Here is a 16543-nt window from a genome sequence, read left to right on the forward strand (position 1 = left end):
ATTCCCGCCCCCCCAAAAGTTTTCAGAATGCAAGGGGGTCTGTTATGTGTGTGCTCCCCTAGCCCACGGCTCCGGGCCAGCCATGCCACTGTGCCGAACTGACGTGAGATCAAAAGCCTGATAAATGAGAGGAAAGGGAATGTTTGACCCACTAAACCATATTCTACAAGAATCCCAGGCTTTTAAAGTAATAAGCAAGGCCATAAATTACAATGTCTGGGGTATATTCTGATATATTCTGGTGCACATGAATGCTATTCGTATATAATATTTTTAGAGAGATCTATGAGCCCTCGAATGCATAAGAGTCTAGTTCTCTATTAGAATTCTGCGTCTAGGGTCCCCATTTGGAGAGAAACAACTTATCTTCCTGGGGTTTCAGGAGCTAAAAGGGATAATTAGGTGAAAAAAATATGCTTTAACGAAATGGGAGCAAATTCAAAATGACACCAGACATCCATACACCGCTTTATTGGATCAATAATGAGTCACATTTAGAAAGGGAACTTTGGGATCGAGTGAAAAAAAGAAGATGAATAAATGAGCGTCAGCACTATAGCATAGGGTGAAAACCAGGCTCTGTCGATTGGAGGCCTCTCTCCACCACTTTGAGCTGGGTGATCTCGGTCTGCTCACTGGGCCTCCTCAAGGCTTGGTTGTCTCTCAGCAGTAATAGTGGCTCCTGAGTCCCAGAGCGATTGAGAAGGCAAAAGTAGGTGGGGTGTGTGGGGCATGGCGACCCAACACGTGATAGGCGTTCAATAAACATTAGGTAACGTTTCGTTGACGTGGTTATTATAACAGTGGCCGAGAGTGTATAGATGGAAGGATGGACAGAACGTTTTGGTTAATCCATCAAAACAAACAAACAAACAACTCTGCTGAGAAATCAGAAAGCTCGTGGAGACAATTCTAAAGGAAGCCACTGCAAACGTTGCCTACCAATTGGATTGTTGCATCGGCCTTTCTTTTGTGCTTCTGCTGTTTTCTGAATTTGGAAACCATTCGTCCCAACCTACTCTGAGGCAACGCTGACAAACTTTCCAGCAGAGGGCACTGGCCCCATTGAAAGTCGGGGAGACCATTTTGAAAATGGCTGCCTTAACTGCCCCAGAGAAAACACTCCTGCTAGCCACTAAGACAAAAACATTTCTTTCTGTCCCGGCAAATTTGCCTTCAGACCGAAAGCATCTCAAGATGGCCAACGGTCTTGCCTGCTAGGGTGTTGCCAGATAAAACAACTGCTTCCTAGCACCAAAATAACTGCAAAAGCCATGTGATGAAGAAAGCAATGCTGAAGGAAAAGCCTCCTTAACCTCAAGCCTTTCGTCCTTCAGCTAGTCGGGTCATTCTCAACCAAGGGTGATTTTGCTTCCCAGGGGATATTGGCAGGATCTAGAGGCATTTGTCATTGTCATACTGGGGAAAGAGAGGGGTTGCTACTGGCATCCGATAGGTAGAGAGTAGGGATGCTGTCGACGTTCTACAGGATGTTTTGGGACAGGCCTCCATAACACAGAACGGTCGGGCCCCGAATATCAATAGTGCCAAAGTTGAGAAACTCTAGACGAGACACAGGCCCGACACTGGTCTTCCCCCTGGCTCAGCTTGGCTGGGGTATGCGTTAATGCTGGAGTTGCCATGCTATGGAGTGTGAGTCTCAGCAAATTAAAACAAAAAGTAATCATGCGCAGAAGCGGCTCTTGGCCGACCAAGCTTCACTCAGGGAGGAGACAGCACAGGTGCTGAGGTCATGACTTTGGTTTTCCAGTCCCAAACTCCAGAGAGCCCGGCACAATCGGGAGATTGTCCAGCTCTTTTTATTTTCCCAAAGTGGAGAAGTTGATGGCCAGAGACTGAATACTTACGGCTGCACTCAGAACCCCCAGGGGATGCTGAATACTCTAGAAATTAACCAGAGATGGTAGGTAGATACATTGCGTGGGAGGAGAGTCCAGAATGGCGTCAGTCCAGGTCCGCCCTTAAATCCCAGCTTAGTCTCTTTTTAGCGTTTATTTGTTTTTGAGACAGAGAGAGACAGAGCATGAACAGGGGAGGGGCAGAGAGAGAGGGAGACACAGAATCTGAAACAGGCTCCAGGCTCTGAGCTGGCAGCACAGAGCCCGACGCGGGACTTGAACTCACGGGCCGTGAGATCATGACCTGAGCCGAAGTTGGACGCTTAACCGACCAAGCCACCCAGGCGCCCCCCAGCTTAGTCTCTTAATAATTGTGTCACCTTGGGCAAGTCAGTTAATCTCTCTGGGTCTCAGTTTCTTATCTGCAAAACAGGGTTAACTCCATCCACCTTGCAAGATTGCGGCGAGGATTAAGTTAAATAATGTATCTAAAGTTCCACATTTTTCCCTTCAAGAACGAAATCCATGCATCAAAGCGCCCAGTAGATGTTGACATTCCATGTTAAAGTTCAGCAACGTTTTCTGAGCCTTCAGTAGGAGCCGTGATTCGCATTGATGACCTCACTTTTGCCTTCTACTGTAATCCCTATTTTACAGATGGGTAAACTGAGTAGCAGAGGCAGGGTTTGAACCGTCGCGGTCAGATGCCAGAGCCCACGCTCATAACCTCTATCCCACCTGCCACACTGAAAGAGGTCAAGGCTGCAAGAAATAGCAGAGATCATTTGGACAATCTTTCTAATTTCTCAGATGGACAACTGAGTCCCACAGGGACTGAACAGTTTGCTTGAGATAAAGCTGGTGTGGAAACTGGGGGTGGGGTAGGGTCCTGACTCCCATTTCTTCCAACAAAGAACAGCTCTGAAAAAAAATTTTTTTTTTTTTTCAAAATCAGATACCATTTTCCCAGCACAGGGTAAACACAGGACAAATCACTTAGCATGTGTATCTTAATAACCCAACTTGACTGAGATGAATGGATTCACATTCAGTCATCATATAAGCCTATTAAATATTCTAGGAGGCTGCAGTATACATTTTAATGGATGTTGAAACACTAAGCGTGTGTGTTTATGGCTCTTTTAATCTTGCCAGTTTTACTAATATGATTAGTTCAGGAACCATTTCACATTGAGACTCAGATATCAAAGAGAAACACAGAAGTTTCTAGAACCATTTTGGACCTTGATTTTTTTTTTTTTTTTTTTTTTTTTTATGGAATATTTGGTTCTCACCTAAGAGCTCAGTTAGAGAAGGAAAACACGAGGGGCCAAAATCATCACATCAGTGCCTCTGAGGCCTCCAGGGGTAGAAATCTACCATGGCTCACTGTGAAATGTTCTCCTGCATGGTTATCAATTGTGCTACCCCCATTTTGGGGGACCCCAGGACTTCACAGGCCGCTCTCCCCAACTAAACCCAAGTTTCAGGCATGGGGGTCCACAGGGCACGAGTGGGGGTACCTCCAACCCTGCCTTTTCACCAGCTGCCCCCGATCTTTAACCGATCACCCACCATGCCATGGTGAATGGCGTCCAAATGAGGTGCTCCGTGTCTGGGAAATGATTTAAATGGCCAAGTGCCACAGTGAGAGTTGTTTGTTCTGGGAATGGAAAGAGGAAATTGTCAGAGGAAGTGAAATCGGAAATGAAGAGATCAAAGGGAGGAGGAAATGAGATTGAATGGAGTCCTTTCTGATTCAACTTTGCACTCTTCGCCCATGTGAGGCAAAGAGATTAGGCTTGAAGCAGCTGGGGTGGGTGAAACACTTTCCAGCGGGTGTATCCTGGCGATGTCAGCCCTCGTATCCCCCCCCCACAAAGGGACAGGGGTTGGGGAAGCTGAGGGTAAGCCAGACCTACCTCCCACAGAAAGTCCAATGGTGAGAGTCCCAAGCAAATCCCCAAATGCCAATTGAACCAATAACCTATGGGACCTGATGAGTGTGATGCTTGAGCCCAGACCCTCTCTCCCCCAGAAGAAAGGGCGTTCTCACCCAGAACCAGCCATTTTCCTAGTTCCCAGGGAGGGAAAGGGGGCTTCCAAAAGGCAGAGTGAACAACAGGAGTTGGGTTCCAGGGCCTAATGGGGTTATGAGCTGTAGGGAATCAAGCTCTAGCGATGATCCTTTGTCCTGGCCTGAATGTCTGGTCATTGCAGAACTCTGTAAGGACCCAGAGGCAACAGTTGGCGTCTCATTCTAGAGTTAATACCTACTTATCCAGTTGGGGTTCTGGTCCCTCACTCAGCCCAGATGACACAGTCTTTCAATAACAGAGATTTACTGATCCCTTAGAGTGAGATGTTAGGGAGACAGAAGTGAACAAAACAGACTGCTCTCAGGGAGCCGCTGTTCTAGGGGGGCAGGGGGCAGTCAAATGAGACCAAGAGGTTATAAATATATGGGATGTTTGAAGGTGATAAGTTCTAGGGATCAGATAAAGATAGGAGCTAGAGAGTGTTCTAGAAAAGGCATCCAGGGGAGCTTCCCTGAGAAGGTGAAGTTGAAGGAAAGCCCCGAAGGTGGTGAGTTAATGGGGCTGGGGCGACATCTGGGGAAAGAGCTTCTCTCTTACCCTTATGTCCCTTACAGCAAGCACATGGCCACGCCCTTCTTGGGCCTTAAAGGGGTTTTCCTTCTTGCAAACAGGAAAACTGGTAAGAAGCTTTGTGAAAAAACTGGTCAGATGGAAACAAAAGAAGGGCTTCTTCCTATTGCGGGATCTCCCAAAGTCCTACCGAGATGCCAAGCACCTGACTTCGGTGCCCGCCTCCGAGTCCTAAAACCAGGCTGATCTGCATTCCAGAAGACACGGTGGGAGGGTCTCCAATCCTAGGCATTTTACCTAAGGGAGAGGTGTGGCGGGGTGGGGTGGGGGCAGAGGCAGGGATGGAGGATGGGTGAGGAAGCAGCCCCGGGGCCTGGAGGAGCATCCATGGGCTAGAGACGGCCTCTGCTCTGTCCTTCCTCATCGCCTCCTGCGTGCCTCTGCGGACCCTGTCGGCACCTGGGGCAGGGGTGGGGTTATTCCAAATGGTGGAGAAAACCCAACCAAAGCTGGGACAGAAGAGTGGGGCAGGAAGGTGATTTCCAAGGCCACTGCTCTGGGGAGATTATACATGCAGAACGTAAGGAGTGAGGCTCTGCGACAGTAATGGCTGGTGTCCCTTCTCTAGGGATCCAAAGAGCTGCTTTGAGACACCTGCACTCCACGGCTTTGCACAATACAGCATGAGGAGGTCTGTGCTATCAACAAGCAATACTAAGACACACACACACAACACACACACACACACACACACACACACACACACACACTGCTTTCTATACCTAGCAAAGTAGACGCTGTTGAAGGTTTGGGATGACACAAGAGAAGGATTGGGTAGAGACTTGGATCACAGCTGTGCAAATGACTTCCTAACAGCCATCCCCACTTTTGGAAATCCTTCCCAAATGCTCCCAGCCTTGAGGGGTCTTTCGGCAACTGAGCCACTCCACATAGCCAGCGCCCAACCGTTTCCTGTTGTCGTCCCCTCACGTGCTCTCCCAGGGAATTTCTGAGTTCCTGCCCACTCCTGTTCCCACCCTCAGACCCAAGACGCCTACGGTGAGCGGTCCCAAATCTATCGAGGTGGTCAGCAGAACCCGAAGACCTTCTTTTTAGTCAGTTTCACTCTTTTTAAAATTTTTTTTTTCAACGTTTATTTATTTTGGGGACAGAGAGAGACAGAGCATGAACGGGGGAGGGGCAGAGAGAGAGGGAGACACAGAATCGGAAACAGGCTCCAGGCTCTGAGCCATCAGCCCAGAGCCCGACGCGGGGCTCGAACTCACGGACCGCGAGATCGTGACCTGGCTGAAGTCGGACGCTTAACCGACTGCGCCACCCAGGCGCCCCTAGTCAGTTTCACTCTTCTTGGAGAGCCAACTCCCATTGCAGATGATGAGCTCTATAATTTGGGAGCTCAGATGGGTTAGTCACATGGCAGGACCACTTCTCGTCTCTCCACGACACCCCCACGTGGTACCAGAACACGACTACCTCTCGCATAGACTTCCTCCTTGGCTGTTTGGTTAAGCTCAAAATGCTGTTGGGGCAAGTCTAGGGGAAGACTCCCAGGGACTCGGGGAAGAATGAAGCCTCCGAGTGTGGGGAGGGGGGGGTGGGGGGCAGGCACTAAGCTGTGATGGGAGCCAAGAGTAAGCACTAAGAAGAGATTTTGATGGCCCTTTTCTCTGTCCCTGTCGCTTGGCATCTTACCCACTCGTGGCGGCTATCTTCTGCTTCCTGCTCAGCATCGTTGTTGTTGTTGTTGTTTTTAGTTTATTTATCTACTTTGAGAGAAAGAGAGAATAGAGAGAGAGGGAGAAAAAGAATCGCAAGGAGGCTCTGCGCTCACTGGGGCTCAATCTCACGAACCGTGAGATCATGACCTGACCCAAAATCGAGAGTCAGATACTTAACCCACGGAGCCACCCAGGTGCCCCCAGGGTCTTTTTTCCAAGAGCATTTACACAGGTCTACCAAGGCCGCCAAGAATCACACAGCCCCACCTCCCCTGCTGTAGGGTAGAGAGGTGACCCAGGCCAGCCAGTTTGGCATAGCACAGTGGTTCCCTATCAGGGGCATCTCGAGTCTTCTGCTAGAGCTTGGGGGAGAAGCGGGCCCTTGTCTCTGAACCCTTGCTGAAAGGAGGACGTAAATGTCTTGGGTCTCGTGGTCCCTGTGGAAGACAGGGGTAGGCGTCAGTGTATGTGTGCAGGTGTTGGGGTTTTAAAAGGCATACTGGCGCAACATTTAGACTGTCTCTCGTTGTTATGGAAAAACTGAGAAGGGATTGAAATGAACTAATTTTCTCATTAATTCATTAATGAATGCTGTGCACACGTACCACTTAAAAGTGTTTGAGTGACACTAGAACTTGGGGAAATGCTAAATTAATCAACAATCGGTACTTACGCCCTTTTATTTTATTTCCTCCTGTCCTACACTCACCATGTCTTCTCCAACTAGACTATAAACCCCTCAAATGCAGAGGCTAGACTCGTACTTTTTTGTTGTTGTTTAATTTTTCACATTTATTTTTGAGAGACAGAGAGAGACAGAGTGGGCGTGGGGGAAGGGCTGAGGGAGAGGGCGACAGAATCCGAAGCAGGCTCCCAGGCTCTGAGCTGTCAGCACAGAGCCCGACGCGGGGCTCAACGTCATGAACCGTGAGATCATGACCTGAGCCGAAGTCGGGTGCTTAACCGACTGAGCCACCCAGCTGCCCCCAGACTCGTCCTTCTTAATACTCCTATCTAAGAACCCACAACTGTGGGGCCCGTAATCGTCATTCAATCAACGCTCATCGCCCTAATCAAAGGTTTGGAACCCTTGGCAAGCAGGGCTGATGTTTTTCTGAAACTTTCTAGAGTACTCTCTTGTTGAGATTCTCTAGATGACAGGGAATCAAATTGTCAGAAATCATCGACTTCTCTCTGAAACTCACAGAGGAGAGACTTTTGGAGGTCATATATCCTTGCTGCCAAGTACCCCACGCACCCAGGCTGTTTTCTCTATATTGCCCTTGAGGACTTCAGTGAGACCGATCAGCCCTGCAATCAGCTCACCAGACATGATCTGACGATGCAATGTTTTTTTCCTCCTGTGATGAAATTGATCCATAATACGGCGCTCACACACATGACAAATACCGGGATCTGGAATTAGATCTTAAGGTCAGTTTTCTTTTCCATGAGTATTTTGTGGTGCGATCGGGTTTCAGAGGGGAAGTGCGCAAAGGCTCGTGAGTAATTTTGTCTCATTAACAACCCTGGGGAGTCCTAAACCTCTCTTCACTGACCTGCCTCGTTTGTTTAGTGGAGGGATTGTGGGTGGCCGGGTGGGGGTGGGGGACAGAAAAATTGGTAACGAGAATTACACTTGAGAACATAAATCCTTTTTGAGAAGTTAGCGGACAGAGTGCTGATTTGCCACAAAAGTAGGTTCCTACCTAGCCTTCTTGGACTAGGAATCTAGTTTATGTTTTTGTTTTTGTTTTAAATTAGTCCGATATTTAACATTTAAGGACAGCATCATATATTGCTGTAGTGAAGGCCTGAGCAGAATCTCAATGAACCCTCCAACAGGAGTGATTTGTGAGCAGGCACTTGAGATCACCAGCGACAATTCATTTCTGTAGAGTAATGTAAACTAATTATCTACAACGCGGAAGCGAGGACTGTGTCTGCATGGTAAATTGCCGAATATTGCATTATAAGAAGAAATATTAATTCACATAACATAACATTAAAATTGATGACGAACTTTTTTCTTTTTTAATTGTTTAATTTTTTAATGGCTATTGTCTTACAGCAGCAGACGTCACGTACCTGAAGAGGCACACAAATGTATTTGCCTGAAAGCACATTCTTGGCAAGAAAAAGAAACGGTTATTCAGAAAATGACTATTCGTTCTTTCGCTCATTTCACGGAAATTTATTTTCTCTCCTGGGAAATAAATTTTAATATGGGGGGGGCAGGAGGATTTTTTTCTTAGTGTGTGAGTATAGTTTCAGTCAGAGAAAGTCGTAAACTTTTAATAAAATAAAGGAAGCAGGGCCATCGAGACAAACACAAAATCCTAAGAATTAACATTCTGACTGGAGGGTTGCATTTTATACTTTCTCTCAACCACAAATTGTTATTTGCCACCATTTTCGGTCCCTGAGTGCTTAAGATAATACTGACAACTTGATGGAGAGATTCCTATCACTTAGTTCTCTCCTTAGGTACAGCAGAAAAATGCCTAATTGAATTATTTATTTCTTTGCTGTTCCAAATGAAATTAACAGTGTGGGCCCTGAATGAGTGGATCTTGCCAAGAATGTCAATCAAGCAAGTGGCTCTCAGGTCATTACACTTAGATTGGATTGGGGTGGTGAGGAGGGGGAGGAGGAGACGGGCTTTTCCAGGGCACCATATTGTCAGCCCAGGGCTGGTTCTCCACTCATTCCTGGATTTCTCTACAGCTTACAGTTTCGTGGCTCCCTGGAACTTTTTGGGGTCTGGGCATGAAGACCCACAGGTGCAAATGAGGTGGCATGGGTTCTGTGACCTTGTTCCCCTCCCTCCCAGCCAGAGCTGACTGAACCAGAGGTTCTGACCCAAAGACAATACGTCTCTAGACAGTTCTATGGCACACCAACTCTTGGCATTACCAAGAGTTCCGCCTAATTCGAGGTGAGGGGGGGTCAGTCAGATTCCCCTCCTGGGCAGATGGGCTGAGGTGCTAAATTAGTTACGGTTGTGCAGACAGGTTGTGTGACGTGGCTGGCGGCCATGTTGAGTCAGTGGAAGTCGAGGAGGAGGGGGAGAGACGGAAATAGATAGGGCAAGTAAAAGCAGAGATAGGAAACTACGCTCACGACAGAGAGAGATGAAGAGTATTGATTGGCCCTTGATAGTCAACAAATCCCCTGAAATCTGGCTGCACTGTCCTTGGATGGCAGGACACCTTGGTGCCCTTATAATAACCGCGTATTTTCCACTACTTTGACTGGCTTTCTGTGCCGTGCTACCTAAATCGCCACGCGTGGCTCATCTTTGGAAGATGTTTCTCGACTGTTTCTTGACCGTCATGCCCTCTGACCTCTGGATGTTTGCACACGCGGCTGTCTGCCTGCAGCACCTTTCCCTTGCTTTCTTTGCCGAATCAACAACCATCCTTCTCTTATGTCTCAGTCAGGGACCCCCTCTTCCGGAAGCCCGTCCAACCCACCATGAGTTAGGTGCCTTCTCTGTTCCACGGTCCCCCTGCCGTGGCCTTCACCACACCGTTCATCAATCAGCAACCTGCACGTCTGACCGTGAGCCCCGTGAAGGCAAGGCCGTAACACCGATCTCTTGATTTTAAGAGCCGGGACACTGAAAAGGCTCTACTCCTTCTCGTTGAAAGATTCAAGGTCGACAAAGCACCTCGGAATCTTGCATCGACATTCTTTGGCGTGGCCTTCAAAACGCTTTATAATCTGACCCCATCTGCAAACCCATCACATCCGCAAACCCACCTCTCCCCACCGAGCCCCACATTCTGGCCTGTTCGGTACACGAAGACATCAAGAGCCTGCTTCGGTGTGCCAAATACGTGTTTGCCAAACTAGCTGTTTGCTGGCGTTGAATCTTAAGGCTTGACTCGGGGAAGTAGAGTTTGTTATTCATTATTATTATCAAAAGTTTACTGATTATTTAGAAGCGAGTTTTGTTATTAGAAGCAAGCTCCTTCTCAAGGTGGTCTCTGGGGCACCTAACTTAAACTCCTGGCTTAAACGGAAAGCGGGGAGCGCCGCTCCGGGAATCCTTTGCACCTCACATCCACCAGTTTCACAGCAGGTCAGAATCATCGGACCCGGGTCTTGCCTCTTGCTTCTCCACTTAAAGCACCATCTCCTCAAGAGCACACATACCCGAATTAACGGAACGGTTTTTAGCACGGCGTTGTTGGGCTTGTTTATTTATTTTTGAGAGAGAGAGAGACAGAGCGAGAGCAGGGGAGGAGCAGAGAGAGAGAGAGACAGGGAGGGAGAGAATCCAAAGCAGGCTCTACGCTGTCAGCTCAGAGCCCGACGCGAGGGTCGATCCCATGAACCATGAGATCATGACCTGAGCCGAAATCAAGAGTCGGATGCCAAACCGACTGAGCCACCCGGGCCCCTGCAACGACCTTCTTGATTTTGCCTCACCTGAGGACTACTTATAGGAACATTTACCTAGTATTGTTCTTAAAATCGATTCGTTTATTTTATATTTATTTTCTTTTTAAAGCATATATTCAATCCCTATCCTCTAAATGGAAAAAACGTGTTCACTGCCTCTAAATCAAATATAAACATTTAAAAAAAAAAAAGCAGAGCGAGCAGAAAATTTAGTATCATTAACTCTAGGCGGTCGCTGTTGCCTGCGAAGTCCCTGAGCCTGAGTCCTTCCCGCTCTTTGGTAAAAATGATGACGGAGAAGCGTTTAAAAGGTGTTAAGGACGTCTTACTGGCAAACCGAGACCTCCAGGTTGCTACAACCAGAAGGATCTTGAGAGGACTGTTCAGGTAGTAACTTTCTCACCGTGCAAATCTGTGTCATTTTAATACCCCACCCAAAAGGCAATTAGCATCCCAACCTTTGGAGATAACACCGCTCCACAGCAACCAGTAGCAACTTGCTACTGACTCAGTTTACAGCCTCGAATTCTGTTCTTTGAGATGCAGCTAGAAGACACGAGAAGGTATGAGATGCTACTCGAAGATCCTAGAAGACGACACGAGCTTGAGGAAGCATAATACCCGCCCACACAGTTGCATGAAATAATTAGCCTGCTCTCAACGCCAACAGCAGCATCCCTGACAGCCATAACAAAGACACCTGCTTTTCGCTTCCAAGAGACTTTGGTCTTTCTCTGCTAATACTCTTCGCAACGCAACCTGGACAAACAGGAACAAGTGGGTAGGTCAAGTGTCAATGTCAACATGCATGTGTGCATAGGTGTGTGTTCCTGTGAAGTTAAACGTTACCAAAGCAAACAGTCCGAGGCATGCACACGGTTGACACTCGTTATTGGCCGGTGTGAAGGATACAGAGACATCCGCGTGCTTCTCTTCAACAGTCTGATGGCCAGGAACCGTTCTTTCCAGAGTCCTGCCATCAGCCATACATACATTCCTAGGCGGGGTCCCAACTGGGTTGAACACACTGGTTTCAAGCATGTCCGAGGGCTTTCTTTTGTTACATTCACCCAACCCTGTTGCTCCTGCTGTGTTTTATTAGGCAAATATAAAATTAACAACACAGCAATAATTATTTCCTAAACTGGTTCCAACACAAATTTCCAATTTGAGGTCAGATGTATTGCCTAATAAAATTTTTACAGCTGCAGTCAAATTGTGGTAGTTAATTCCTGGAAAATACAATTCTTGATTCGCCAGAATTAGTTTTTAAGTCTTGCTTCATCCTATAAAGACGAATGTGTGTTACTGCAATTTATACAAAATGTTCCAACAGTGATATCCAATATAATAGCTTGCATAATTTCAGCTAATTCTGTTAGAGGTATTTGACCTACTGATGATTTCACTGAACCATACATCACGGCTTTAAGATCACTGGGTCTGATCTTTCTAAATTGCCCTTTCTCAAACTGTGTTAAGTATTGCTTAATGTTATGCAGCTAAACACGGAGTCGTGTCAAAAAGGAAAAGAATAATTAGAATATCCATGAAGGAGGATTCTATTTATACTCCTTCTGCTACAAGTGATTTGTTACTTTGAGACCTGTGCCTTCATCACCCACTTTGAGCCACTGTTCTGAACTGGAAAATTCACCCACGTGTACTTGCAGAATTCAAACCATTTCATTTGCTCAGGTTCCCCAGGACCTGAAAATTACGGAGTTAATTAAAAATGTTCAGTAGGGAGTCCGGGAAGACTATCGATAGCAAGCTCAGCACCTACTACGTGCCAGACCCTGTTCTAAGTGTTTTACTCAACTTTTTGATCCTAACAATCCCGAGAAACATGGGGCTTTATGATGCTACCCATTCTACAGATGAGAAAACAGAGGCACAGCGATAGTAATACGTCAGATGCAACCAAATTGCAAGACAAATAGAAGACGTGGGATTCAAGCCCAGGAAGTCTGGCTCTAGGGCCCCTGTTTTTGACCACTTGGCGATATTGCGTAAGATACAGAATCATACCCTAAACAAGCAAATGATCAATATTCCCCACAGATGGTAAGTCCCTCTTCTTCTCTTTTTAGCTACGTAATGACAGCAGCAGAAGAGGATTGTCACGCGTCTTCTTTTATGACGCGTCTCATCTACAAGTTGTTTTCTAAGCGTCTAAGACCGGCCACGGCATCGACAAAAATCGGGAAAATTCTACAGACTTCTGGAAGTGGCCATCTTCTGCAAAACAAATGCAGACCGACTTCTGGCAAGAACCAAGCAAGTTCAGTCATGCTTTCTTTGGCCTCTAGAAATAATTTGTTCCTTGGCACCTGGCTGCAGAGTGGCGGAAAAAGAAAAACTTTTGTACCCTGACAGGCCTGAGTTAATTCCTGTTGGGCCACTCCCCGGCTATGTGGCCTGAAGCAAAGCACTTAATGGGTCTGTGCCTTCATTTTGTTCGTTTGTAAACGGCGTGTATCTGTCTCTTCCCGCCCCACCCAGATTTCTGGGTCTGTTAGGGTTCGTGAGTTGCGAGCAACAGTGACGAGCACCCCGGCGCTGGCTAACCTAAGCAGAAAAAATGTACCGGAGAGACACAGAATGTAGAAGGCAAAGACTCCGCTGGGGAAGGAACGAGAAGGAGCTTCTCAGAATTACAGCCACAACTAAAGAGATAAAGCATGCCAAGTTCATGGTACGTTGAAAGCACTCAATGAAGTTGCATTCTTTCCCCTTCTGTCCCGGGCTTCTTTTCACCAAATTCTCCATCCGTTTCGACACAGACGGTGCGTCTACGCTGCGCAAAGCACAGCGATCAGTGTAAAGAATGTGAAAAGGAGTAACGCAGCCCCTGCCAAAAAGTCAGCCATGCCCTCACCCAGAGTATTATTTTATGTTGTTGAGAAATACCCAAATGAATCATTCATCTCCGAAATAAATGGCTAATGTCAAAACATTTACTAATGCAGACAAAGCTGACTGAAATAAATGGTTGAATAACCCATTGTTTGGAAATCTACAAGAGTAATATATATTACAATCAGATAAATCAAAATTACAAAGGATTTTCTGCTGCTTTTCAAAATGCTTGCCAGAAGTTGGTCAAATGACAGCAAGAAGGATAATCAGTTTAACAAGTGGTTGCCAGTTACCTCCAGGGAATGAACGGGGAGGTGGGGGGGGGGCCCCCCCCGCTCTGAGGCACAAGAAGGAGTGGGGGACAGAGAGGAAGACCACTTTTCATCTATGATCTCCTGGAGAGTCTGACTTTTTCAGCGAAATGTGTTTATTTTAGAGCAATGAAATAACGAGTTTATAAAAAAGACACTTATCAGGCCACTTTGGGTTGATTAAACACACACACACAGACAGCGTGAGCTAGCCTAGGCAGAAAGGGGGGATTTAGTGGCTCGGGACTGTAGGTGAGGGAGGGAGGGAGAGTGGTAGCAGAAGGTCTCTATCTAGCTCCACCATAGCTTCTCGTCTCTGCATCTCTTCCTGTGGCTGTGGCCATGAAGTTCGTGCTTCCGTTAATGGTGGTTCCTGGCCTCCCGTCTTCACAGCTTTGTGTCTGGACATTAAAAGGTTTCGTCTCTAGTTCCTGGTGGAAAATCCTGAGGGGAGCGCCCAGCTGGACTGGCTACAGGCTCCCAGCCATCCTTGGCCTGGAGTTGAAAGAGTGTAATTGGCTCAGCTTGGGCGAGGCGCTGACTCACTGACCAACCAGCGAGGCAGAGAGGAGGTCGTTTTCAACTGCTTCACAAAGAGGGAGGGTGGACTGAGGTCGGGTGATGTCAGTCTTGTCACCAGAGGTGTGTGGTCCTCTCGATGTGTCCGCCCCTGAAGTCTCTTAACCTCCCGGCTTAGAAACCAGATCCCCAATTTTAGACGAGGCTTATGAAAAAGAACTTAAGGTGTCTGAGTCTTTCGTACTAAGTCACAAAGTAAACAGTGCGTTTTCCAATTCTTGCTTCCCTTCTAAGCCGAATCCCATCAGATGAAGAACAGGACTGTAAGCCCCTTGATTTCTTCTCATCTTTGGATCCTCGGGGCTACGCATTCACCCCACAAATATTTATTGAGCACCTACTATGGGCTGGGTACTACAGGCATACGGCCATAGGCAAAATGCACCTACTGGAACATGTGCTGTAGCGGAGGAGACAGGCAATGAACCCACGCGCGCGTGCACACACACACACACACACACACACACACTCTTACACAGATCTTTGACAGTTTCGGGTTATGATGGGGGCTAAGAAGAAGCTAAAAGCCAGGTGAGAGGGGAGAGTATCAGGTGTCGGGGGGGGGGTTGGCTTACAGAGTGTGGTCAAGGACAACCTCTTTGAGGAAATGCTCATCGAATGGGAGAGGCAAGTGGATGAAGGAGAGTTTTCTGGGCAGATTGGGCAGCATGTGAGAAGGCCGAAGGTGAAAATGCAGTTGACCTGTTCTACGAGCAGCAGGGAGGACATCCTGGTGGGGAGGGGGGGGGCGGGGGCAGAAGGGGAAAGGGGGCGGTGGAGGGAAATGAAGAGGGAAAGGCCCTAGGCCCTGGTCCCAGGCAGCCTTGCCCACCAGGAGATGCTGAATGTTGTGATAAGCAGCTGTGGAGTGTTTTAAGTAGGGCAGTGACAGGATCTGATTCATGCGTTTACAGTGCCTGGCCAGTGGTAGGCTCTCGATAAATATTAGTTAACAATTACAAAAATACTCAGACGCCTCCAGAAATGTAATAGTCTCCTTGGCAGGAGGGAGACGGTGCTCCTGGCGACGAATGAAAACAGACTGACATTCATCCAGGGCTGTATGGTTTACAGAGCTCTTTCGCCCCGATGATCTCCTGTGACCTCTCATCTGGACACAGATCTACGACCACAGACACCAAGGCAAGGCCCGTGCACGGCGCAGACCGGCCTGCCGCGTTTCACACAGGTGTCTCCAACAGCTGGCGGCCACCAGCAGGTCCTTAGAGCCCCACGCCCCCTCCCCCCAGCATGCTCTGCCACACCCAAGCAGGGAGATTCTCACACTCATCTTCCAGGAACCCTCCTGAAGGCTTAGCTTTGCAAACCAGGGGCCCAAGAGACCAGAGCAAGAGGAGATTATGTATGCTCTGGGAGATTTCTTGTTTTCCTTTTCTTTCTTTCTTTCTTTCTTTCTTTCTTTCTTTCTTTCCTTCTTTCTTTCTTTCTTTCTCTTTCTTTCTTTCTTTCTTTCTTTCTTTCTTTCTTTCTTTCTTTCTTTCTTTCTCCCCCTCCCTTCTACTCAAACATGAGGGTTTCTTTGGTGGCTAAAAAAGAAAAATGATTTAGCTTGCCCCTCAGGCCTGGGATTAAGGCCATTAGAAACCACGGCGGTGGGGAGTCCCTAGAGAAGCCCCTGATTTAAAGAGCTGGTGTCACGGCCCTCAGTTACATCATGGGGCCACTCTTTGGAGCCAGGCTGGATAGTCGCCACCCCCAGACTCACGGCGCCTCATGCTAGGGCCTCGGAAATCACAATGTCCACCGGGCGTCTCTGCCTCCGTGAAAGGATCTTTCCTGTGCCGTTCCTCCTCAATCCGTACGGGAAAAGTGGACCCCTACCCTTTCGTCTGGGGAGCCCTGGAACACAGGGAGGGAGGGCGAGGGGAGGGAGGGAGAGATCTGGAGGGGATCGGTCCCCCAGGCGCCTCCCATAACCCCAGGTCGGTCAGGGTGCTGGCTCCAATCAGTGCCCTCACTCACAGTCTTTGTGACCTTGGGCAGCGGGCAGAATAGCTGCCCAGCCAGGTGCTGGTAAATCGGAACCTGGAAGGGCTCCCGGGTTCAAAGGCCGTGATAAAAGACGAAGGCGGGTCAAACGCAAGCCCCTTTAAGGTGCGGCCCAGTGACGGGAGCCTCAGAGCCCCAGAGGCGGCTCTTTCCGGGGGGGGGGG

Source organism: Herpailurus yagouaroundi, unplaced genomic scaffold (assembly GCF_014898765.1).
Source record: "Herpailurus yagouaroundi ecotype Mexico unplaced genomic scaffold, PumYag 190, whole genome shotgun sequence".
Classification (NCBI taxonomy): domain Eukaryota; kingdom Metazoa; phylum Chordata; class Mammalia; order Carnivora; family Felidae; genus Herpailurus; species Herpailurus yagouaroundi.